This window comes from Tenrec ecaudatus, chromosome 12, assembly GCF_050624435.1.
Source record: "Tenrec ecaudatus isolate mTenEca1 chromosome 12, mTenEca1.hap1, whole genome shotgun sequence".
NCBI classification, from domain to species: Eukaryota; Metazoa; Chordata; class Mammalia; order Afrosoricida; family Tenrecidae; genus Tenrec; species Tenrec ecaudatus.
Genome location: NC_134541.1, coordinates 8,180,472 through 8,208,066, shown reverse-complemented (window position 1 = coordinate 8,208,066; position 27,595 = coordinate 8,180,472). Strand labels below are relative to the sequence as shown.

The window sequence follows — 27,595 nt, the reverse complement described above, 5'->3', positions numbered from 1 at the left end:
CTCACCGGGCATCACACAGAGGTACTAGAATAAAGGGTCGCAAAAACGCTTGCCCTCCAATGTAACAGCACTTTGGTTTTATTGAACCAAAGGTTTCTTTAAAGGTCTTACAGTCAGAGGAAATTTCGGCAGTGAGATTGCTACCACAAAGAGAGAAGAAAATTATAGCCTAAACTACTGTTACTATAAATAATCTGGTCCGAGTTTGGTGTTTTGAGAAATTTAAAGCAAGGCAGAATGCATAGAATCCCATGATCATGTTTTATCATTAACTAACTATGAAAATTGGCAGGTTATTTATCTACCCTGTGATTTCATTCAATGCCCATGAAACGGGGCACTTACTAGTACTTCTCATTTGTTCCCTGTCCCTTATCGAATGGTCCCTGGGCCCAGAGCAGCAGCATTGGATGGTGGTTTGCAAGAAATTCCATTTCTGATGCTCCTCCCAGAGCTGATGGATCCGAAATTCTGTGAGTAGGGTCCAGTCATCTGTGCCTTTACCTACACTTCTCAGAGATTCCAGGGGGAGGTTTGAAAACTAAAAACAAAATCTTCAAACTCTACTGCCATAGAACTCCCTGCCATTGAGTCCATTCCAACTCACGACAAGTCCTTTCAGGAGTAGACAACCTCCACCTTTGTCTGAGGAGCAGCTGGTGGGTTAGAACCACTGATCCTGAAGTTGGCAGCACAATGTAGAGACCATTATCCCATCAGTGCTCTCGAAACGGCCATTGTCATGCCTAAAGCAATGCCTAATGTTGTTGCTAGGGGCACTGAGTTTGTTCCCATGGTGACCCTGGGTACACAACAGAACAAAACACGGCTTGGACATCAGCTGCCCTCCAAATTGTGTATATGGATCAAGAATTGCATGAATGATCAAAATGAGCCAGGAATGCACAAAGGGGTTTTGGAAAGGCGTCGTGTGTTTGAAAACCTCATGGGGTAATTGTTTTTTCTGTTTGATTTGATACAAAAACACTGCGTAACTGCCTTCTAAAACAGAGACATAAATGGATTTCTACTGGAAACCACGAAGTGTTTGTGAAACTCAGTAAAACAAAAGCCCTGGGGAGAAGCACTATGTGGCCCCTGAAGCTTTGAGGACGCACCCCTGCCCACCTCTTAGTGACTTGCAGAATTAAGTTGCTTTTGAGATCCATGCCTTTAACCAGTGGGCCCTGTGGAGAGGTGCTTTGGCTGGCTGAGCCTGGCTTCTCTTCAGGGGAAGGACCTATTCTCTTTCCGTATACCATATGGTCAGTAGGCTCTGATGTAAAGGTGTCATCACTCATCACCACGAGTGATATTGATTTTTACATGAACTTGTGAAAATGGCTGGGGATTGCCAGGGGCTCTCTTGTTCTGATAGTGTCTGTGGTCTCACCATGGGAAGCTGTGTTCTGTCTACCCCGGGCTGTGCTTTCTCTGTTTTCTGGTTTGATGGGAGGAGAGTCTAGGAAGAGCCATATTACCGAGTTGAGTTGAAACCTGAGAGCATCCATTCGCCATTTATCTGCAGTATGATAATTCTACTGTTACCTCTAACTGACTCTAGCTCTACCTTCTGATCTGTCGATCCATCCAAAAACCACACCCATTACCACCAAGTTCATTGCAACAACTCTATCTGAAGGAGCAGACCTGCTCTGTAGGGTGTCCTAGGAGCAGATTGCCATGTTTTTCTCTTAGGAGTGCCTAGTGGCTTCGAACTGCTGACGTTGGGGTTTGCAGCTGAGCCCTTGATTGCTGTGCTACCAGGGTCCAACACCTTGTAGGGTGTATCTGTATGTGCTCATGGTTGGCGGTGTGGACTACTTACTCAGTGAGCTGCCAAGGCCTCCAATTGAAGCTGACAAGTTGGGCTAAGAGAGAAAGGCAAAACTGTCTGTCCCTGTGAAGAGATACTGCTTTGGAAACCCAAAGGCACAGTTTGGCTCTGTCCTATAGGGTTGCTATAGGTTCGGGTGGACTCAATGGTGATAATGTGTTTAGTGTACACATATAGAGAGGTTGTCGCTAAGTTTTGGGACCATTGCTCCCCCAACCCCCATCCTATTCATTTGTCTACTGTAACATTTCCCTGCATATTATGTGTTAATCAGGCCAACATTGCTTCCACCATTTCATCGCCTCTTATTTTCTGCCCAATGTCCTTCTCTCATAATGTCTGCATCGTCTGCTGAACTTCATCTGGATCTTTGCTTAACTATTACCTCTCCTGGGAGCTCTTCCCTGTCCATCCCCCAGGTAACAGCTCTCTTGCCCTATCAGCTTTAGCAATGCACCTTTTTTAATCTCCATTATAATGCTTATGCCTATTCACATTTATATACTGATTTGTCTACTCATTCCTGCTTTGGCTATGGATTAGTTGCTTCCTCTCAAAACCTAAAACCAAACTTTGTTATCAATTCCATTTCATCTCATAGCAACCCAATAAGCCAGGGTAGAACTGCCTTTGTGGGTTTCTGAGACGGCAACTCTTCAGGGAAGTAGCAAACCTCACTTTTCTCCCTCAGAGTGGCAGGTTGCTTCAAGCAGTTGACCTGGGGTGTAGCAGTCCACCATGTAGCTCGCTATGTCACCATGGATCTTTGGTTTAAAGATCTTTACTTTCACTACATTTTTTCTAATCCCTAGAAAAGAGACAGAATAGAGTTTAATTAAATCTGTTACAGGAAGAACAAGTTCAATGAGTGAGGGAAGCTTTTTAAGTCATGACATGAGCTAGAAGAAAAGGTAAACCCCACTGACTGCCTTCCCTGAGTGCACTTCTTACACAGCTGCCTAAGGGGAGGCTAAGGTCAGTCCAGTGTTAGATTTCATGCCTTTCATGCAGGAAAGCAGGGTTCAAGTCCCAATCATGACACCACAATTGTATCCACCTCCCCTTTGTCAGTGGAGGCTTGTGTGTTGCTATGAGACAAAATGGCTGACAATACAAACCCTGTGGATGACAACAGTTGGGGGCATAGCTAATCACGATTATGGTGGTGCAGGGCTGGAAGTCTTCTGTTGTGTTGGGTATGCTGTCCCATAGTTGGCGGTAGACTCCACAGCCAATAACAAGCCCTCCAGAAGGGCTCACTGGACAATGGATTTTGTTTACTCAATGAAATATCTAAACGCTGTGTGCCCTGGTGCTGTAGTAATTGGGTTACATATTGGGCTGCTAACCACAAGGTCAAGAGTTGGGAACCACCAGCCTTTCTGCGGGAGGAAGATGAAGCATTCTACTCCCATAAAGATTTACAGCCTTGGGACCCCAAAGGAGCAGCTATTCTCTGCCCTATAGGGTCAATACGAGCCACAATAAACTTGGCAATGAATTTAAATTTGAAGTGTCTAAACATGAAGATATTTACATAGATATAAATTTCTATTTTTCTTGACAGTGGGTTATAAGAAAAGCACATTCAATAACTGAAAGTTGGAGATAGTGCCTATAAAAGTCACATAATTTTGGAGGGGATAGGGAGCAGATCATTATTTTTTTTTAAAGATTTTGTTGTATCTTTCAAGAGAAATAAGTCATTGATGAAATCTATTCAGATATTGGATCCAGGATGAAGCTGCCCATTAATCTTCCAATTTCTTCTGTGATTCGTTGGGTTACCCAGACTAGTTGATTTCCTCATACGACTTATGGGAGGTAGAATCTCCTTCAGGAAAGATGACCTTGTGCCAAGGTTGGTAATGGTCTCTTAATGACTTTGTAGCTCTTTTTCCAAAGTGCTGAGATGATATAGGGTCATTATACCAGGTGATTTGGTTAATTGGGAATTATCTGGAAGGACTGTTAATAGCAGAAGCCATTACTGATCTGCCAGATGACACGGAGAGCACTGCTTTCCTCTTTCCCCCTTTTGTCTTTGACCTTAACCACAGATTAGGTTGATGTCTTGGGTTTGAGTTTGGGGGATATTCTTACCAATAAGCTTTAAAAGGGAGGATTAACATTTGTCAGCCATTGACAGGTGTCCTGTGCACAACTCCTCCCAAGAACATTCTTCTTGAATGGGAAGAGTGTAAATATGGTAAGTAGAGGGCTTGAACTCCCAACCATACAGGTAAGCAGCCCAAGGCATAAATCACTACATTAGGAATCCCAGAAGATGTCCACTGCCATTGTGCCATTTCCAGCTCATTGCAACCCTATAGGGCAGAGAGGAACTATTGCCTTGGGTTGTGAGAGTGCAATTCTTTGTAGGAACAGAAAGTCTTATGTTTCTTTCTGAGGATCACCTGGTGGGTTTGAGCTGCTGACCTGTGGTTACCAGTCCAAGGCTTAACTCACTACATTGCCATTTCTAAAAGAAAAAAATTAGCGCACACACATAATAGAGAAAGATATACGTAGTACAACCTTGCATTGTTCTGCTTCAAAATTCTAGATCTAGAAGTTCATAATTGTGTTACATTGGGAAAAATCACTTAGGCTTTCTAGTGCCTCCATTGGTTTATCTCTAAAACATGCAGAGTAATAATGCCTATTATAAATCATCATTCTGAAGATTAAGTAAATTCACACACAGCATTTAGAAGAATGCATCACATGCAAGTATTATATATTTATCAGAGTCATTATTTATGGCTGCATATAAACTTACCTCCAATTTAGTGTGGGAGTTAAACAACTATACATTTTATTTTTATTTGCTATTCTTATGAAACCATACTTTGTTATAATTTGAAGCTATATGTATTGTTTCAAAATCATAACTTAAAAAAATAAGAACAACACACACAAATGCCACAGATGATGAAAGTCAAGAACTCAAGAGAGGTGAGTGACTTGGGTCCATTGTCTCTCATGAGTTTGTAGCCAAGATGGCAGCTGGTGCTACAGTTACCTGAGCACTTGACTGGGGCTAAAGATCAGTTAGTGCTGGCTGTTAGCAGGGGCTGTAGTACGTCTCATGGGGACTCCCCAGAGGACTGCTCTCGTGTCCTCCTGGCATGAGGGCTGCCTTTCCCTAGAGTGAGTTACTCAAGACCGCAAGAAGGAAGTAACCTTGTAACTTGTGAACTAGCCTCAAAGGGAACGCCATTACTTCCATGTTATTCTTTTGGTTACACAGACCAAGGCTAATGCATCTAATAATCGGGGTAGGGTACGACCCCGGTTTTTGTGACTGTGGAATAAAATTTGGTGGTGAAAATAGAAGATGGACATTTAGTTAAGGTCCTGTTAAGTTCAAGAACTAATAAAAAGGGCAGGGATTCCAGGAGACCAGGGCCCATTGGGAGTCTTCTTGGAGAATCACTACTTAAAAGTTTTGGCATTAGCCGTAATATTTTCCCAAGAATTCAAAGTAGCCAGTCCTGATTTGGTAGCACGTAGACTGACAAGAGATCAGTGGTGATGCACACGCAGGGGAGAGTCTTCAGAAACGTGAGAGGGATGCTGAGAAGTTCAGACGCTTATCTTAAGAGCAATGGCAAGTCCTTGAGGAGATTTAAGCTGCAGGAGAACAAGACCAGATTTTCTTGTTTTGTAAAGGTCACTCTGATGGCTGTGTAAAAAATGGGGAAGGGTGGTTAAAACTGACTACTCACAATAATGACAAACTGAAGTCGTTGAGAGAGATGTAGGTGGTAGGCTCACTTGATTTTAAGGATTGTTGGGAGTAAAGCATTCATTGAAGCAGAAGAACACATTCTGGAATTTTTCCTTGGCCTTTGAGTTTCTGAGAAAGTTGTGAGGGAGGAATAAAATGGGAGGTGAAAGTAGAAGGACATCTTAGCTAGGATCCTTGAAGCTGGTAAGTAAAACAAAGGTCTGACTGGAAAGCTGTTCTGTTGCTATGGATAATCAGATTGACAAATAGAACTCTTCAATAATTTTAGTAATTTAGGACAATAGCCTCTAAAAGAAATAATAAAATTAAATTTGCCCATGACCCCACTCATTTGGCAAAACACTTTCTCCACTGGTCGTGGAACATGTTTCGTTTTGGATTTCCAGTGCCCACCATTAGCTATTTTCATGATGATTCTGGAACTTCAATGTGGGGCATCCTCTGAACCTCAAAGTCCCAAGGTGACTTCCCTTAGGAGAGCCACACTAAAACAAGCATGGCTGGCCTTAAACGCTGTGACCCTCGCCCCCACCAAGACAAGGTCAGGAACCCCACTGTGTGGCATCAGGAAGGGCAGGAAATGGCTGGTAGCTTCCTTGGTGCCAGGAAGGTCATGGAGGTGGGGTGCGTTGCCCCTGCCATCTGGTTGTGGCCCCATTGGGAGGCAATGAAGGATCTCACAGCTGGGGCAACAAGAGAGCCAAGCAAATGATCTTGCTGCGTGGACAGAAAACATGAGTGATTTTACTGGTGCATCTCTCTGACAGCTCTTGGCATTAAAGCGCAGTTTTCTACACTCAGCTGTTAAATAACATTTTTTTTTTCAGTTGATGGTGTTCTTATTTTTCCCCAACAGGACACCATTCCCCTTCTGTCAGGTGAAGAAAAACTTCACCTCTCAGTGCTTTGGATCTGGGAGAATTGTTTCTTAGGTGAGGATCTCTGCAGTGGGGCTGGCTGGCTCATCAGAGGGCACATAAAAGGCAGGTGTCATAAATCCAGCCTGGATATGAGTAAATAGTCCAGAATAGAGCCAGAGTCCTAATGGGTTTCCAGGGACAGCCAACCAATTGAACAAGTGTTTATTGAAAGGCAGTAGACCCTCCAATGTCATATGGACTCCTGGCAGCAGTGAGAGGAAGACGTGAGCAAGAAAAAGCAAGAGCCTTCTCTCTGTATCTGTTCGTATGATTTCTAACAGCACTAAATAGAGTTCTGTTTGCCTTTGTTGTCATTGGTGCTACTGTGACTGTTGTGAGTGTGGCTACTTCAACTACCAAGGTAAATACTACCCCACAGACCCACAGCACCGACCTCAGGGAGTGTGTGTAAGGGAGGATGTGAGTTCAATGGCTTACCAGGTTACACCTGGTTTCTAACCACAAGGGCAGCAATATGAAACTACCAGGGTTTTGCAGGGAAAAGACGGGGCTTTCTACTCACATTAAGAGTTACGTCTCAGAAATTCACTGAGTCAGTTCTACCCAGCCCTATAGGGTCACTATGAGTCAGAATCAACTCGTGGCAGTAAAGTTTTTGTTTTGTTTATTAATATCACTGTAGGTTCCATAGTGGCAGTGTAGGAATTATGTGTGGGGCTGTTAATCACAAGTTCATCAGTTTGAAACCACCAGTGGCTCCTTGGGAGAAAGATGAGGCTTTCTCCTCTTGGAAAGAGTTGTAGTCTTGGAAACTCACAAATGCAGGTATACCCTGTCCTGTAGGGTGGCTCTGAATCATCATCAACTTGATGGCAGTGAGTTTGGTTCCTTTTGTTTGCAGAGTCCCGGTGTCATAAGGGTTATGCCTTGGCCTGTGAGCTACAAGGTCAGCAGTTCAAAACTCCGCTGCTCCAAGAGGGCTCGATGGCAGTGAGTTTTTGGTTCTATTGCTATACTGGGAGGGTGGAGAGAAAGTGGCGTAGAAAGGGAGAACCAATTACAAGGATCTACATAAAACCCCCTCGCTTGGGGAAGAACAACAGAGAAGTGGGTGGAGGGAGATGTCGGACAGTGTAAGACATGACAAAAAAATAATTTATAAATTATCAGGGGTCCATGAGAAGGGAGGGGAAAAATAAAGAACTGATACCAAGGGCTCAAGTAGAAAGCAAATGTTTTGAGAATGATGATGGCAGCAAATGTACAAATGTGCTTGACACAATGGATGGATGGATGGTGATAAGAGTTGTGCAAGCCCCCAATAAAATGATTTAAAAAACAAAACAAACTATTGCTACTATAATCCTGGCTCCAATGACAAGGGATGACAAGGGATCCTAAACTCACTTTTACTAACAAATGTTTCTTTTGACATAGCATTTTTTATGTAATTGCAATCAGTTAATTCACACACACACACACACGCAACTCTATTATCCATTTCTCCAGGAACTTTTAGAAAATCTCCTTGCATATATTTTCTTACTAAATTCTCACTTTTAACCTGTGATTTGAGCTAAATAAATACGTTGTTATTTTAGGTGAGAAAAGCCCAGCCAATGAAAGTTGACCATGTTGCCAATTTGTTGAAACAGAGCCTCCAGTCCCTGCGAGATGGTTACATACTGGCTGACTGACTGTCCCCAAAGCTTCCCTGCCTAAATGCTCACCCTTCATACAACAAGGACGTTCAAACACATGAGGGAAATGGACTTCAAAGATTATGTAAAGTTTCCATGCACTTTTTGATGTATGGTATGGAATATTTACACTCTGCCTTGCTGCTTGCTCGTTTTGTTTTTAATGGAACCCTGGTAGATTAGGGGGTGAAGCAGTGGTCTGCCAGCAATGAGAACCACCACCTGCTCTGAGGGAGAAAGATGGGGATCTCAGCTTCCATCAAGGTTTAGTTTCCAAAACCCGATGGTCCCATGTTCGACTCCGTCCTGTAGGATTGCTATGAGTCAGAATGGATTGGATGGTTGTGCGTTTGGTTTGATTTTTCTTTTCCTACATGTATTTTGGCCCTCTAGTGAAAAAAAAATCTTTTCCATAGGCATTTCATTCAACTATCACAAGATTTTTTTAAGCGGGGGAGGGACTGGTTGTAAGAATATACATGAAAAATAGTTGCCAATTCAACCATTTCTGCATGTCGAATTCAGTGGACTCAAGCGCAGGCACGATGGTGGGGATGGCACCCACCAGGCAGTGTCTGGTTCTGCCGTATGTGAGGTTGTGATGAGTTGGAAATGCATGGACAGCACAACTTCACAGTGATATCGATTATAGTCTTACATTGTGTGAAAACATTCTCAGGCTTGATGTCGTCCGCTACCAGGAACACAACTCAAAGGCCCCCAAACAGCAACTCAGCCTTCGCCCTCCCTGTCACCCAGCAGCGAACCGTGACTCCTAGGGATTTGCTTAGTTCCTATAATGACGGTCACCTGGTAGGGTCCTTGTGTGACTGGCATGTTTCACTCAGTATAATGCTTCCCACAAAAGATATTTTGAAATGTTAAATCGGAGCGATCATTTTAAATGGGAGAATTTACACCATACTCACCAACCATGCACAAACACACATGATGAATTTCTGAATTTCCTGGTACAAATCCATGTGACAACTGGCCACCCTGTAGTGCATTTTGACTGGACAGAACTTGCCAGGTATCCATGGGCTTTACCTATTCAAAACCAGTCATCATGTCAGATGGGAAGGCGTCTGAGAAATGTACTTCCAACTTCTAGATAGCACAGCTTCATAAATTTAATCAGGAGTCTGTGACTGAGAAATGAAACCCCAGAAAACCCCAGTCATGGCAGGACGGAATCATGTTAGAAGCTGGAGCAGAAATCAGTGATAGAGGGCCTAGAACACAGAGAGCAACTAATGCTCTGGGTAAGTAGGGACGGGTTCGTGGAGAGAGTTGAACATGAGCCAGGACTGGAGACTGAGCAGACTTGGTAAGTCAAGGCAGATAGGAGAATAAAGACATAACACGCTGTTCCTGCAGTTGGTTGCCATTGAGTTGAGTTCAATGCGAAGCTCCCCTGTCTGCACAGGGCAGAGCTAGCTAGGTTCCATAGGGTTTTCAGGACAGTGACCTTGTGGAAGCCAATCGCCAGACTTTGTGTCCATATCATATCGATAAATGACAAAAAGCACAACACATCAATTTCTCCTGAAATTTGAGTTATGACAATGTTTAGCGAAAGCACTGAGTTGGGGATTCGTGTTTGCCAGAATCTTATTGATTCCCGAAGCTCTTAAAATGGCTGGAGAGCAGGCAAGTGATGCTGAGTTTAGTCTAAGTTCTCTAGAGATACTGGGGACTCATTAACACCACTTAGAAGCAAGAGAGAATCCCTGGGGTGTGACTTTCTGCCTGGGAGAACTAAGTGCTCTTCTGAGACCAGGCTAGCCTGTCCCTTTTCCTCTCCCTTCTGATGCCTGATGCTCTCAGAGGGAGACACAGGCAGAAGAGTCAATGCGGGAGCCCCATGTCCTTCTGCCGGGGGCACCCATGGGCACAGAAGCTCTCAGTCCTCCCCAGCAGATGCTCAGAGCTCTCCGTGTCAGGGTCAAAATTGCCCATTGTCAACGTCCCCAGGAGGTGGAAGCCCTGGACTTGTCCATCTCACTAGAGCCCTGGCTGCTGAGGTTAAGGTGCCATCCATGTCTTCCGGCTTTAGTTTGTTCTACCAGTCGGAGGAGGCTTCCCTCTGTGCTGAACCAGTACGTCGGGGACATCTCTAACGGGCTACATGAAGCGTGCCTTCTGGTATCACATAAGCTTTCCTTCCTGTGCGTGACCTTGGTTGGGTTCGTCCCTTAACGCTCACCTTTTTGGTTTGGCTGCTTTTCAAATGGGGACAATTACTGGGATGAGAATGACATTAGACCTGGCCCCTGAGACATGGAAAGCAGTGCCTACCACGCATTCTTAATCGCCATCAAATTCAATCCAACTCTTGGTACAGCCCCTGTGTGTCAGAGTAGAATTGTGCTCCACTGACCTTGGTGTTCCAAAGGTCCCATTGTAGTCTGTGACCTTTCAGAAGCAGATCACCAGTCCTATCTTCAAAAGTGCCTATACACCCAAATAACACACTGCCATCGAGACAATTCCAGCACAGAGCAGCACTACACGATAGGCTACAGCGACTCCATAGCCTTCCCCAAGCTGTCAATCTTTATGAAAGCAGATTGCCTCATCTTGCTCCCACAGAGCAACTGGTGGGTTCAAACCATCAGCCTTTGTGTTGGCAACCCAATGCTCATCCCGCCGTGCCACCAAAGCTTCAAAGTCTCTATGGGTGGGTCTCCATCACTCACTCACTTTTGACTCATAGTCCAACACTTAACTGCTTGCCCCACTCCGGGATCCCCCTAGGTCATATAAAGCAATCAGAATTCCTGACTTGGCTATTGTTGTTTTGGATTGGTGTTATCAGTGTCACAAGGCAGAAATACAAGACCAGAGAAAAACAAGAAAAAAGATATGAGCTGTCCCCTTGACAAGAACTTGACCAATGGCTGGGTTTGCTCTCATATGACAATTCAGAGATACAGGCAAGAGGCCAGAGGAGACTTCAATGTCAACAGCAAGAGAAGGATCTGTACCCGTACTCTTTAAAAGAAAAAAATAGTGAAAGGTGGCATTGCATCCTGTGCTTCAATGAGTCACAGGTAAAAATGCTGGTGACAAGTGCAAATGGTTTGTTTAGTACCTGGCAAGCTCAGGGTGTGAACTTGTTCCACGGCTACATACAGGCTCCTAGGAGTGAGCAGAGGTGTGAATGGAAGAAGAGAGCGGTTAATTCTGTGGCGTCAGAAGCCACAGAAGGCTAATTGCATTTTTCAGGGAGTGGCAATGGGACCACCTTCTCTCTGCTTGTCCACATTTATAGCATCCAGCTGCTCTGTGCTCGCCCCAAGGTTCCTGGCGGCAGGCGGGTGACACTCCTTGTCACTCAACACCAACGTGGCACTTACATCAGCCTGGTAATCATCCCCTGCACAGCTTCTCATTAAATCAGCCTGAGAGCACGTGGGTGCTCCCAATCATGGCAGATTCACCAGGACCTTGAGAAGCTTGAGTGCTGCCCATGAAAGCCGGCTTCATTATCAAAGGGAAGTCTAAACAGTCGGGAGAATAAGCAAACCTTTCCTGCATCCTACCCCTCTCCAATCAGGCCTTGGCTGGAGTTGCTGCAGACCCTTGAAGCTTTGCATGATTTATAAGCCTGGCAAGTGGCTTGTTTTCAGTGATGGTTGAAAGAGTCAGCGTCAAAGAAGGAGTGAAGAGTCTTGGGATTTTCTCTTCTTGTCTTTATGTTACAGACTCAACTGGCCCTGGGTCCCTCTGTTGCCGACAGTCAGGCGGGGCAGAAATCACCTTGAGGAGGCGTCAACAAGACGTGGTTCTTCTTGTGCTATCTTAATAATGGGGTTAGTCTCAGCATTATTGCGAATCAAGAAACTTTCCAGACGGATGCGGCTTTAGAAATGATGCACTCAGTACTCTCCCTTTATAGATGAAGCAACTGAGATTCAGGGGATTGCGAGAGAGCCAGAATGGAATCGGAAAAGCCACAGAGGCCGACTGGCATGCACTGTTTCTATGGCTTATGGCAGTGGCACAGGAAGACCTGAGCTTAAATGTATTCCAGATACAAAGAACTGCACTTACAACCGATAGTGTGTTGTTTCCGATGTCATTTTTCTCTGAGCACGTCTTAATGTAAGAAAAGAGCGCTGCGTGTTGTTGCTAGGTATCATCAAGTCGGTTCTGATTCCTGGCTATCCTACGTACAAGAACAAAACACTGCCTGACCCTGTGCAATCTTCACTAGCAATGTCATGCTCAGACCATTGTTTTAGCCACCATGTCCATTCGTCATCTGGTTGCGGGTCTTCCCTTTTTTTCACTGACTGTCTGCTTTACCAAGCATGATGTCTTTCTCCAGGGACCAGTCTCTCCTGATAACGTGTCCAAAGTGTGTGAGATGAAATCTCACCATCTTTGCCTCTAAGGACCATTCTGGCTATACTTCTTCCAAGACAGATTGGTTTGTTCTTTTTGCAGTCACAGTATTATCAAGATTCTTTGCAAACACCATAGTTCAAAAGCATTGATTCTTCTTCAGACTTCTTTATTCAAATGCATATGAAGTTATTGAAAATATCATAGCTTTGGTCAGTCCTCAAAGTACATTCTTTACTTTTCAACACTTTAAAGAGGGTTGTGCAGTTGATTTAACCAATGGAATGCATTATTTGGTGCATTGACTCTGCTTTCCATGAGCATTGATGGTGAGTCAAAGCAAGACCAAATTCTTCACAACATCAGTCTGTTCTCCATTTATTATGGTGTTACCTATTGCTCTAGTGGTGAGGATTTGGGGTTTCTTGACATTGAGTTGTAATCCACACTGAAGGCTGCCATTCTGGATCTTCACCTGCAAGTGTTTCAAGTCTCCTTCACTTTTACAGTGTTAAAGGAGCCACCCACTGGCATTGAGCTGAGTTTCCCAATCAGTCCCTGTGGGGCACTAGAACAATCCAGGGGGTCGGCTGCAAAAGCAAACACCTACTCTTTACCCTGAATTATGGGCGACCTTACAAAAGAGTTTAACTGCCACAGGGCCCTGGATCTTTTTCCTGAAAAGGAGTCAGTAGGAAAAGTACATGTTGGAACATATGAAGTTGATCCAAACTTTTAGGGACTCTCAGTAGCATAGAGTAGAATTGTCCCTTTGGGTTTCTAAGACTTCAAATCTTGATGAGAGGAAGCAGCCTCATTTTTCTCCTGGGAGTGGCCATAGGTTTGAACTGGTGACCATTCAATTAGCAACCCACTGTGCTCCAGAAGGGCTCCTTCAATGTTACAATACAAAGCCTGTTTATATGTAATGTTCTGATTTGCCACAAAGAAATGTTTCTAAAGATACTGATTAGGAAAAAAATTATAACTATGAAGACTGAAAGAGTAACAAAAACAAAAAAAAGGAGTTAGACTCATGTCAGAATTGACTTAAATGTAGTCAATGGATCAGAGCCCTATCACAGCTTGAGGGCTACCTATACATCAGCTTTCCTCTTTATCAGTAGTCTTTCCAATCCTTAGAACATATGGTTCAGATAAAGCTGACCGGAACATTCCCAGCTCTGCCAACAAACTCCAGAGTCTAGTGGTTGGCCGGAATCCAGACTGAATAATTAGAACAGCCAGTCTTCCTAAGTGTCTCAGGACACTCATGAACATGTGACACAAAACTGGCCAATCAGAAAATGGCAGCTCATTTCTTGCCCTTTAAAAAATAGTTTTATCACACATAATTCATATATCATAGAATTTAATGGTTCAATCATATTAAGAAGTGCAGTGAAATCATCTCCACAATTAATTTCACATGTCTTCTTTCTTATACTACTGTTGTTGACTCCACTTTTCCCCCAACCTCCCCTGTCGTGCTCCTACATTAATCCAGTTACTGTCTCTAGAGATTTTTTAAAAATAATTTTATTATGGGTTCATACAACTCTCATCACAATCCATACATACATCAATTGGGTCAAGCACACTTGTACATGTGTTGCCATCATCATTCTCAAAACACCTGCTTTCTACTTGAGCCCTTGGTATCAGCTCCTCTTTTTTTCCCCTCCCTCCCCAGTCCCCCCAAAACCTTGATAATTTATAAATTATTATTATTTTGTCATATCTTACACTATTCGACATCTCCCCTCACCCACTTTTTCACCATCCGTCTCCCAGGGAGGAGGTTACATGTGAACCTTGTAATCTGTTCCCCCTTTCTTCCTCACCTTCCTTCTACCCTTCCGAATTCGCCACTCTAACTTCTGTAGATTTTATATACAGAAAACAATACAAAACAAAATCAAGAAACAATCAAACAATACAACAATGATAAAAATAAACAGAGGAAAAATCTCAATAGAAAAGAAAGCAGAAAAACGAGTCAAAAGGGAAATCCAATGATAAGATGTGATGTTTTAACCTGACTAGATCCGCCATAAGTGACTCTACAATGCTCTCTGTCTGTCAGTGGAGCTATTCATGTCCCCGGATCATGGTCAGAGAGGACTCACTGGAGACTTAATCCATGTGGGAATCCTGTGAATGAATTAATTTGGGGCTTCTACTGTAATGTAGAGTTTTCTCCAAACCAGGTTTTCACAATTTAAGCTCTAAAGCCATTCCCACCTCTGGATTAGGATTTCATGATTTACAATCCTTGGATCACACAGACTGGTGTGCTTCTTCTAAGTGGATTTACATTCCACAGATGCCTTATTTAGATAACTGTTTGTTTTAAAACAAGCCTTTTTAAGACCCCAGAAGCTGTTCTTTCTGATAGGTGGGCACCACTGAATATCTTCATTCCATTTTGCTATAACACCCATATCTTCAGTGATCTTTTCATGAAGGCAGGTATTGAGTAGAGCCATATCACGAAAACAAATTTTTTTTAGATTCAGACTACAGTTAAGTGAAAGCCCCAAATTTATTTATATATCTATGGCTTACATATGTCTCTAGTTTAATGTAGAAACATCATTATCATTTTATAATAGAGAATATTATAAATCATCCCCCTGGGACACAAGGTAATTCTTGTAATGATATTATTAATTTAGCCAATGGCGTGGGATTGAAAACACTGTTGAGAACAGTAAATTATGCATTCATGGGCCAGCTTTTCATACGGTGATACATGAATTGTTGATTTGTACAGATTAAAAGCTTCAGTGACTGGATAATATTCACAGGAACAATTAAGGTTATGGATAGGGAAAATCAACAAAGGCAGAATCATGCCTGGCAGACTAACACAAGTTATAAAAAAAGCAAAGAGAGCATAAAATAGTAAATATATGGGAATCAGAGCCCACCATTCCTTGCACACCCTGAAAGTAAGAGATTGGAGCCAAAGTCCAAGTACCACCAATTCCACAACCTTGGCATAGCAGTCATCCGGGAAGCTCTCTCTTCTATTGGGGCTGAGTTGTTGGGTGGATAAAGCTATAAAGTTTTGCAAAGTACTTGGAGACTGTTTGCTGTTGGTAAGGAAAGCCCAACTGAGAGGAGAAATTAAGACAGGCAGCTCCCAGGCGACATTGTTGACGCCCTGGATCTAATTCCTGGACTTTTCAGTAGCCCGAGTCAGTATCATACTATTATTTTAGTCCAAAATATTTCTGAGTTAAGACCCTTTATTTCTAAACTAAAAAAATATTTCTGACTTCATTAATGCTAGCTAGATTACAAATATTTGGAGACCTGAACTGGGGTTTTCTCTTCGTTTTTACTAAACAACGAAAGGAAAAAAAATAAACAAGAGTTACCAAAGACTGTTAATGAGCCCAGATATTTTAATTAGGATAAAAAGGTTGAACGTATAGAATGGTAAGCAGAGGTGTCCCTGGTGGCCTCAGCAGCATTGTGGAAGATGAATTGGCAGCAATATTGTGCTTAGCTGTACCCCCAGCACCACCAAGACTAAATATGATCATGTGTGTAAAATGCATCTTCTTTTTCCAATGTGGCCCCTGCCTCACTTAGTGTTCTTGTACTTATTCTTTGTCATTGCTGTGTCCTAGTTATCTGGGAGGGCATTTCAAAAAGCTCATGGGAAAAAAATGAATTAGAAGAAGATTTGATTTTTCCCACAAACTTTTTGAGGCCCTCTCATATTTCTACACAATAAACAACCACCAAACTATAGCTTAAAACAATAACACCTGTTTTAGTTTGCTCACACATATGAGGGTTGCCTGGGCCCAGCTTGGCAGTTCCTGCCTGTAATCTCTCATGAGGTGATTATCAATGTGGGGTTGATCCAGGGTGAGCTAAAGGACTTTACACCAGCCTAACGGGTGCCTAGTTGGGGGTGGCGAGACGCCAGTAGTTGGGTGCTGGAACAGCTGGGCTCCTCAGACATCCATCCCTCTCTGAGCTAGTGGTCTCTTCACTCAGCAACCGCAGAAGTGCTGCATGCCTGCGTGGCAGCTGAAAGCACGCAGAACAGGTATTCTCAGAGTAATCACGCGAATCTACATGAGTGTTCTTACTTAGCATCACTTTCACAATTTCCTGTTTATGGTGGTAGTCACCAACAAAGACCCATCATTTTCCAAGGGAAGAAAGAAAGATGCCTCTCTTGTTGAGGACAATTTCTTTCTGTCTTCCTTATCATTTTACTGGAGGCTCTTACAGCTCTCACAACAATCCATACATCAATTGTATCAAGCACATCTGTACATAGGTTGTCATTATCATTTTCAAAGCATTTTCTTTCTACTTGAGCCCTTGGTATCAATACCTCTTTTCTCCCACCCTCCCTCCTCCAGCTTCCAAGCTCCATGAACTTGTGATAAATTATAAATTATTGTTATTTTTATACTGTATACCATCCACTGTCTCCCTTCATCCACGTTTCTGTTGTTTGTTCCCCTTCAAGGGTGGGTGGCAGAGGTTATATGTTGATCACTGGGATCAGTTTCCTCTTTCTTCCGCCCCTCCCCCCACCTCCCCCTACCCTCATGGTATAGCTGCTCCCATTACTGTTCCGGGCGTGTTTATCTGTTCTGGATTCCATGTGATGAGAGCTCTTATCTGGTCTTGCTGGATTTGTAAGGTAGAACTGGGTCATGATAGTGGTGGGGAGGAAGCATTAAAGAACTAGAGAATGTTGTGTGTTTCTTCGGTGCTATACTGACTGACTCATTCCTTCCTTGTAACCCTTCTGTGAGGAGATGTCTAATTGTCTACAGATGGGAACTAGATCTCTACTCCAACTCTCCTCATTTGGCATCGATATGATTGTTTGTTTTGGCTATTCCGATGCCTGATACCTGGAGACACCTTGTGATCACACAGGCTTATGTGCTTCTTCCATGTGGTCTGTGTTGCTTCCCTGGTAGATGCTCGTTTGTTTTACTTCAAGCCTTTAAGACCACAGACTCAATATTTTCTAATAGCTGGGCACCACCAGCTTTCTTCATCATATTTGCTTATTCACCCACTTTGTCTTCAGCGGTCTTGTTGGGAAGGTGAGCATCACAAAATACCAGGTTATTAGAACACAGTTCTTACTTTGAAGGAGGGCTTATGTAGAGACCCAATGTCTTCTACCTTAATACTTAACATATAAATATATGTGCATAGACCTATATCTCTATTAATATATTTACATATATGCATGTCTATATTTATACCTCTATAACTGTTTTTGCCTCCTAATTCTTTCCACTATTTCCTGTTATTTTCATCCTATTGAGCTATCATGTTAGATCTTCATTCGGCTCTCCATATTCTTCTCTACTACATTGCACTCGATCAAACCCCACCAGGCATTCTACACCCTCCTCGTCATCAATTTTAGATCTCTGTTGTTCCCTTGTCCCAGAGTTTGTTGGCTGGCCCCTCTCTTCCCCTGCACCCCCTCCTTACCCCTCTCCCCCGGAAGTCATTGGTCCCATCGCTTTCTCCTCTTGATTGTTTATCCTGCCTATCTTATATAGATAGACATGTAAAAAAAAGAGAGAAGAAAAAGAAAAATCTAAAAATAGTTCCAGTCCTGTCTGCTGACCCTTATGAATGTTTTCTGATTGGGTATGATGAGGTACCAAGCCCTTCCCCCCAAGTCAGAAGTCTCTTTTCAGGATTCCGCAGGAACTTCATTCCTTTTGCTCCCCTTGCTTCTGTATTGCACTATCTCCGTGTTTTGCCCTGGTGTGTGGAGGTCAGACTGGGCACAATCCCTGCATTGTGTCTCCAGTGCTGTCCCCCATAGCATTGTGCATCAGTGAGGGGACGTCATGTCTCATCGTGGGACCGGTCCTATGGTCTACTCTGCATTAGCTGATCTGAGCAGGAATGGTGGAGGACCATTTCAAGCAATGGTCTCCAATTCTTTTGTTGTTGCTGCTGCTTAAAGAAGTATAGCCACATGAGAAGTTGCAAATGTTATGACACCCATGGAGCCTTCATTGTAATTCTCCCATTGAGTTTTGATATAACTGCAATGCATGATCAGAAACCCACAGGGGCAGTTGGACTCTGTCCTCTAGGGTCTCTATGAGGTGGATCCAACTCGATGGCAGTGAGTTTAGAATTGATTTTTATTTTATACTAAGGATTGAAGTCTCAAATCCAATTGAATATAATTATGAATATGCACATGCTTAACAAAAGTGCATTCATGCTGCAGGCACATCATCTCATATCCATCTGATACTGACTCTGTAACCCAGGTCCTAGTAATGAGAAGTAACTCAATTGTCCAAGGTTATGACGTGATCATTGCTCCTCGTGGCCAACTCAGTAATTGTTCTTTGAACCAAAGGAATCAAGTGCCCATGTTGTTCTCTAAAACATACAAAGAACAGAGGGTATATACGTATAAATAACAAGACACAAGTTCAAGTAGCATATGTTGAATAGACACTGTGTCCAAGATCGTGTGCTTCCACTGAATGGATCTCTTTCAATCTTCTCTGCTCATAGGTATTTTAACATGGATTGATACAGTAGAGATTAAATAGAAAACCCATCAGGAATAAAGCATAATGACAGCAGGAGTCCACTTGGCTCCACCGTCATCCATATTCACCACACACACTCAGAGCATTTCTCAATATCGAAATGGTTTGCATGCCCACATGGTAGTGTTATATTTGCGCTTGGTATTTTTACTCCCCTCAAAGCTTAAAATACTAGGACTTCCCTCAAAGCTTAAAACTTTGCGTAAAATTGTGTCTGGGTGAATGTGTGTGTACTTCTAACTCTTCATGAGAAAATTCCATTACCGTTTAATTCAAGAATTTAAGAATATATAAATCCACCACTTACATGCCATTTAGATTTACTGTGGTGGCATGTGTGTTGCTGTGATGTTGGAAGCTGTGTCACTGGTATTTCACATGGCAGCAGGGTCACCCAAAGTGAACAGGTTTCAGCAGAGCTTCCATACTAAGAACATACAGTGAAGAAGGACATGGCCACCCACTTCGGAGGAAAGAACTGATGAAAACCTTATCCATAGCTTTGAAACATGGGCAGATACTGAAGGCCTATGAAACTGAAGCAGATATTGTCTGATATAGTGCCCAAGTATCGGCACCTTGGGTGAGCAAACTCTAAAAATGTGATGTAGGAGGAGCTGATTTCTCAGTATGGAGTCAATCAGGGTGACAGGAGTCAAATATAACCTGTGGAAATGGAGCATTCATGATCTTTATTTGCTAATGGCGTATGACTCAAGGTAGGGGGAAATAGCTGCAAAATCTCTTAAGATTCGGAACTTGGAAACGCAAAGCATGAATTTAGGAAAATAGGAAGAGGTCAAAAGTGAAATGAAAGTCATAAAGATCAATATTCTAGTGAGTGAAAATGGACTGATGTTGGCCAGTTCGATGCAGAAAATCATGTGATTTACTATGCTGACAATAACACAATCAAGAGGAATGGCATGTAATTCACTGTCAAAAAGAACACTGAAAAATCAATCATGAAGTACAATGTTGTCTGGGATAGGATTCTATCTAGCTTTACCTTCAAATAAATCCATTCAATATAACTATTGTTGAAATTTATGCACCAACCAAAAAATCTGGTGATGAAGCAATTGAAGAATTCTACCAATAACTTCAGGGAAGCTGAATAGCACGAAGAAGAATCGAGCATCAGGATTGGAGGAAGGCTTATTAGCATCCTGCGGTATGCAGATGACATAACCTTGCCTGCTGAAAGTGGGGAGGAACTGAAGCACTTCCGGATGAAGATCGAGGATTGTGGACTTCAGTGTGATCTACAACTCAATGTAAGGAAGACCAAATCATCTCAACTAGTTGAATAGTTAACATCACGATAAATAGAGAAAAGTTTGAAGTTGTCAAGGAGTTTGTCTTACTTGGGTCCACAATCCATCCTCATGGAAGCAACAATCAAAAGATCAAGAGACATAGCACATTAGGTAAATCTTCTGCACGAGATCTCTTCATGGGATTGAAGACCAAGGATGTTACTTTGCGGACTAAGGTTCTGCTAAACCAGTGGTTCTCAACCTTCCTAATGCCACAACCCTTTAATACAGTTCCCCATGTTGTGGTGACGCCCAACCATAAAATTATTCTGTTGCTAACTCATAACTGTAATTTTGATACTGTTATGAATCAGGAGACCCCTATGAAAGGTTCATTCGACTCCCAAAGGGGTTTTGAACCATAGGTTGAGCTCCGCTGTCCTAAACCAAGCCATGGTATTCTCTATTGTATCATATGCATGTGGAAGTGGGGCATTGAATAAGGAAGACCATGAAAGAATGAATGCATTTGAACGGTGGTGCTGGAGAAGAACACTGAAGGTACCATAACTGCTAAAAGGACAACACAATCTGTGTTGGAATAAGTAAAGCCAGTGTGGTCCTTGTGGAGGCAAAGGGGCAGCCAAAAAGAGAATGGCTCTCAAAGAGATTGCCTGACACAGTGGCTACAGGCATAGGGGCCATTTATGGGGATGGCACAGGACCAGGCAGTGCTTTGTTCTGTTGTGCATTGGGTCGCTATGGGTCAGAGCTGACGTGATGGCACTGAACAACATATATATAAAAATATATATATATATATATATATATATATATAGAGAGAGAGAGAGAGAGAGGTAGATACTGATATATAAAACATATGCAAAATACTTGATGGATGACTTACGGTGAGTCTGGTTTTGAATATTAAAACAATCACAATAATAATATTATGATTATTTTATTATGTACTACCTACCTTCAAAACTGCTGTTAGTGTTAGGTGCTGTCAAGATAATTCTGACCCAGAGAGAGTCTCTGCACAACAGAATAAAGCACTGCTAAGTCTGAGCTCATTGTTGCAGCCCCAGTGTCAGTCCATCTTGTCCAGGGCCTTCCTCTTTTTCTCTGTCCCTCCACTTCACCAAGCTTGATGTCCTTCTCCAGGGACCGGCCTCGCCTGAAAACATGTCCATCCCAGCTTCTAAGGATCATACTGGCTGTACTTCCTACAAGCTAGATTTGTGTGTTCTTTTACCCAACATCAATCGTTACCAATATATATACTTCCATTTGGGGATGTCTACTCCCCTACATTTCATACTGTTATAGTACTTTAAATCAAGCCCGAGATCATGCCACTCTGTGCCTACACCAGCCAGTTAAGTGTCCGTCTCTAGTCAGGGGGGTGTTTTCTCCACGGCCACCATTTTTCATCACATCTAACAAGATGTGCGATAACTCCTTAGTACTGTCTAATATTGAAGGCTTTTTAAGAAATGATTTTGAGAGGACCTGATGCAAGGGGCTTAAGTGGAGAGCAAATGCCTTGAGAATGATTGGGGCAGGGAATGTATGGATGTGCTTTATACAATTGATGTATGTATATGTATGGATTGTGGTAAGAGTTGTTTGAGTACCTAATAAAATGTAAAAGAAGAAAAGAGAAAAAAATGATTAGGGCAAAGACTGTACAGATGTGCTTTATACAATTGATGTATGTATATGTATGAACTGTGAAAAGAATTGTATCAGCCCCAATAAATTGTTAAAATAAAAAAAATTAAAAAAAGAAATGATTTTGATTTCATTTCTGTTCCAAATACCCGGAGGTGGAGGAGCTGATCGAAAGCCATGAAGAAAAACAAACATAATATTGATGAAATCTCCAGAGTCAGTTTGGCCATCAGAAGCTGCATGTGAGGCTGGGTGGTCGGGACCCATAATCCTTTGAAGCATTCTGAGAAGCAGCAGCCTGCATGCACTGTCTCAGTGGATTCATGCCATCCTGTCAATCTGTGTCACACACACACACACACACACACACACACACACACACACACACAGCTCTTCCTTTGCTCCCAGTTGCAATCGCACGCCCCGACAGAAGTCTAGGACATGACGCTTCCCTTGTCGTTGGTAGAGTGATGGGGCTTTGCAGATGCAACAAGGTGCCTGCCAGAGAAAATAGGACTCTCTGCTCTAGTTGAAACAGCTTCATAACCTAAGCGAGTGTGCGTAGAACTTTTTTAACATTCCAGCCGGATGCAGATTTGCTCCTGGGCCTCTGCCAGTCTTCGGCACCTGCAGCACTTCCCTGCTAATATTTCAAAGTGTCAGCTCAAGTGGCCCGAGAGCCGCCTGCAGAACTATGGTAATTGCTGAGACCTGCCTAGACCAGCTGAGATAATAGGCTGCCAAGAAGTGGGAGGAGAAAATGTCAACAGCTGGAGTTCATGCCACTAATTTTGTTTTCTTAAAACTAAACTTCATGGAATGACACATCCTACTAAGAGCTAACCTGGAATGGCACTGTGACCTGTCTTTTTCTTTAGTTTCTCATCCGTGCCGCCACTCGGTCAGAAGGTGACAGATAGCCGGGCGATGGACAATCTCTCCACCTGCGCCCACAGAGGTACCAGGAGTGGCGCTCTCTCGGGGGCTCAGTGTAAACAGGCCCTCTGAATCCTTCTCACTTCCAAGCCCCAGACGGTGGCAACCGAGTCCACACGATCTGAAATCCATCTTTTGCCCTACTATCTTTCCTGTTTAACCGGGAGCCCCGGTGGTGGAGTGGCTTATGCATCTGACTGCTAACCACAAGGTCAGTAATTCAAAACCACCAGTCCCTCTCTGGGAGAAAGAGGAAGCATTCTGGGTTTCTGTTGCTTTGAAGATTTACTGCCTTAGAAACCCCGGGGGCAGTTCTGATGTGTTTCCTGCAGGAGCATAGAGTTGGACTGGACGCGATGGCAGTGAGTTTTCTCTGGTTCCTTGGGAATATACTGGGACCAGCCCGAGGGGCTGCGCAAGGAGAGAGTAGGCTCCCGGTGTTCACAGACTGCTATGAATGCAGCCATGTATGGTGCCGAAAAGTGCACCATCGAATGGGACAAAAGAAGCATTGCGTGTTGTGTTAGGTTCAGTTCTCTAGAGAAGCCAACCCAGGGCACTTGTAGGTCTTTGAACATAGAAAGAGATTTATATCAAGAAATAGCTTCCACAGTTGTGTCCATAGTCCAGGCCAGTTCAAGCCACGCTTCTCTTGACTCTTGGGAATGAATGAACAAGAAGTAGAATGATGAAGCAGAGATAGTGGGGCAGGGGTGGGGGGTAGGGGAGTGTCATGGTTTGTGGATGCAGAAGTCCAAAGTCAACTGAATGAATCTACTAATCAGGCGTTTTCAGGTGGCTCCTGGGATCTTCTCAGATCGAGGAACCAGACACAAGATCTGGCTCCAACAGAATGCAGGTGTCCAAAGAGAGGTTCTACTCTCACTTATACACAAAGGCTGTGATTGATCAGCTGGGTTCCACCCTTCCCCAAGAATGTCTACTTGACATGATCCCTCACCATCCCACAGGTGTCATCTAAATCCAGTAATCTGGCTTCATAGATGTGCATATAAAATAATCATAATGAAAACAAAGCCAAAATAGTTATACAAACAATTGTAATTGAGTCAATTCTGACTCACGGCACCTAGAGTAAAACTGCCTATAGGCTGTAAACTTTATAAAAGCCAATGGCCAGGCTTGCTTTTCTCTGTGGTTCTTCTGGATCAGTTGGGGACCACGTGCTACAGGACACGTGCAAACCATTTGTTCACAATAGCAATGGCAATGTAGACTAGCTGACACACATGGCGTGGTATCAGCATGCCAGGAACTGCACTAAAATATTTTCCTGGATGATATCTCCCTTAATATTCACAACTGTCTTCCATGAGAGGTCTTGTAATGAGCTTCCAGCAGGAGAATGCAGACTTAGAGAATTCAAGTAAATCAGGCACAGAGTGTCCAGGAAATTCTAGTTATTACCTCCATGCTTATCCTACCCAGAGCATCATGCTGCTGCTTTGGGGTAGGAAAACAACCAAGTTTTGGTGATGATCTGTGCTGAACTGGAACCTCTAGAGAAACAAAAAACAGTGATTGATCTATATCGCTATCACTCAAACTCACTCCTGTGGAGTCGATTCTGAGTCATAGTGACTCTCTAGTTAGTATATATGCATATATATGTATAAACATATACATATGTGTATATACACATATATTATACATCTACACAGACACATATTATATATATATATATATATATATATACAGGAACCCTGGTTACGTGTGGGCTGATATCCGCATGGTTGGAAGTTTGAAACCCTCAGCAGCTCCATGGAAGAAAGACTGGGCTTTCTACTTCCAGAAACGTTTACCGTCATGGAAACGCACAGGGGCTCACTGTGAGTTAGCAATGACTCAGTGGCAGTGATTTATTTATTTTAAATATACACACATATTCATAGAGAGAAAAAGGTTTATATTAAGAATGAATCCACTTGATTCGCCGGAAGTGCTCTTTCCCGATCTTTGGCGGTTCTGGAACTTTGCTTTTCCATTTTCTGGCTCTACGCTGGCAAGGACGTTTTGGCGGCCGCCACGAAGAGAATGAAGAAAGGAGGGCATCGAGACTCGCTTTAAGGACATGTTAATCAGGATTGCCTGGCATCTTCCTGAGTAAGACTTTCAACAGGACCCAGTATGTTCCACTTCATCCAGAAATGTTCTCAAGCATCTTCAAAGATGCTGAGGTACCCTTTCTCGGGATTAGGAGCCAGCAGGAAAATAAATCAACTTTTTCTCAAGACCTTGCTCCAAAAGAACTATTTCCCTTTGTATTCAATGGCATGGCACTGGTCATCATGTCCAGTGTGTAAGAGCAAGACACGGTGTTATCACACTTCCCCATGCTGTTTTAAGAAGAAACAGAAGCAAGCAGAACTTACAACCAGGTCACCAAGCACCATCACTTACCTGTCTCACAGTCCAAAGCCGGCCCTATTCTTAACTTTGGCAGGATTGGTCCCCTTTGTTGCTCCTCCACTGATCATGGTGATGACCAAGGCTTATATCCCTATGTTAGCTTTTACTCAGGTGGCTTATGGAGCTAGTTTCCTGTCATTTTTAGGAGGGATCAGATGGGGTTTTGCTCTGCCAGAAAGTAGTCCAGCCAAACCAGACTACCTTAATTTAGCTAATAGTTTAGTTCCGGTTGTTTTTTCATGGTTTGCCTTCCTTATTTCTGAAGGACTTAATGAAGCTATAGTTACCCTAATAATAGGTTTAGGGATCACTTTACACTTTGAACTTTTTCTGTTGCCACTTTATCCCAATTGGTTCAAAGCCCTAAGGACAGCAGGCACTGTAGTGGCCTTCTTTTCATTTGTAATCACCTTATTACTTAAAGGTACTTATCCAAAGAAAGGACTCAAGAAGTCTGATCATGAATGAACATGAACCCACGCTGTGTGTATCATTAGTGTGTTCACTGTAAGCTTTGTATGGTCGCATTTTGACATCACCTTTCTGCTTGTTTGCTTCCAGCAATGGTAATTTTTCTTTCCCAGATGGATTGCCATTTAAACAAAGACATTTCTTAGTACTTTAAACAAGAATATAAAAATCTCTCAACTCCAAAAAAAAAAAAAAGGAATGAATCCACTTTATATTAAGAACGGGGACTATTGTACTGAGTAGGCCCCGTTCTTAATATAAAGTGTATAAGCAGTTAAGTCCAGTCTGGTTTAAATACAAAGGTCAGGTGTTGACCTCCGGGCTTTCCCTGACTCATGTAGCTGGTGGGGATGATGAACCAGGAAGCAGGAAGCCCAAAGACTGATGGAGGCAGAGACAGATGAATCCAATTTCAGCAAATTAGGTTCCTGGCTGCAGAATTTTTTAAATGCAAGCTGGCAGGCAATGTAGCAGGTTGTTGATAGCTCCCAGAGTCAGCGAGTCATATGATGTGTTCGTGTCTCCAGTCCAAAGAAACAGAGGTGGATGTCACAGACATAGGTTTCATATCAGCAAGAGAGGAACAGGCCTTCATCATGGAGTTGATTACATGATGATAGAACACACATGGGAGGAAGCCTCGATTGTCTGGCCACTGAGAATCCTGTTTCAGCCAGGTTGACACAAAGACCAGTACACAAACCCCTCTCCGTATTTGTGAACTTTCTGCAATATTACCACTTACATGGAAGTTGACGATTTCTCTGTTCAGTTCAGAATTTGAGTTAAGTAGAGGACTAAAACATGACTGTTGTGTCCCAGGGAAGGACTTCAGTAAAACCAAGGTCAGGTGGGGAAATGAAGAGCAGGTTTAAGTCTTGAGAGAGAGTATTTCAGATGCTTGGGCATGAGCAGACATTTAAGAACATGCCAAAAGCAAATGAACAAAACAGATGGCGGAGGGTCTGTGGATAATGCTTTATGGGAGCACCGTCCAGAAATTGCTTGCAAATTAAGAGCAGAGTTTCATTTTATGGCCAATGCCTCCAAGAGTCCTGTGTGGTTTTCTCCAGTCATTAACCTAGATTATAAGTAACAGTTCAGATGTAGGGTTTCTAGAAGTTTCAGCTGAAAGATAATTCAAATTCTTTACTTCATTGTACTTCGACATTTTTAATAATCGTATTTTTTCGATCTGGTCTGTACTTGAGATCATATAAACCCATGTGTACCGTATGGATGTGAATATAGGTAAATAAAATTATTGTTGTAAAATCAAAGATATCTTTATTAAATGAAAATATCTACATGAGAAGTTATTGTCTTAAGACATACCCTCAATCTAAGTGTATACCTTTCAGCAAGCAGTGTTTCTTGTCTCCGATCTTTCTCCGAAGACTTCTGCAAACTTCAATTTACATCCCACCTACATGTCCGTTTGGGCATCTTTCAGGGATGCCATTCATGACACTCTCAAACATTCTTTGAATTTGGGGAACAAAAAGACGTCTTCAGAGACAAGTTTGGGGCTGTAGGGTTTATGGGGCAAGGCTTCCCAGAGAACTTCTCATAGAACAATTCTTGTTATCCTTCAAGAATGAGCAAGGTGATTGTCGTGGTGGCAAACAATGATTTGATACAAAGTGATGATGCATTGAAGACTGATGATGTAGAATGATGGCATTTCTCACCAGAGAGGGTTCACTTTTG

The 27,595-nt window shown here is 42.8% G+C and overlaps 1 pseudogene; it reads left to right on the top strand.

Moving 5' to 3' along the window:
- The first annotated feature begins 24,950 nt into the window (after positions 1 to 24,950).
- LOC142422297 (transmembrane protein 69 pseudogene) lies at positions 24,951 to 25,882 on the top strand (annotated as a pseudogene).
- The last annotated feature ends 1,713 nt before the right edge of the window (positions 25,883 to 27,595 follow it).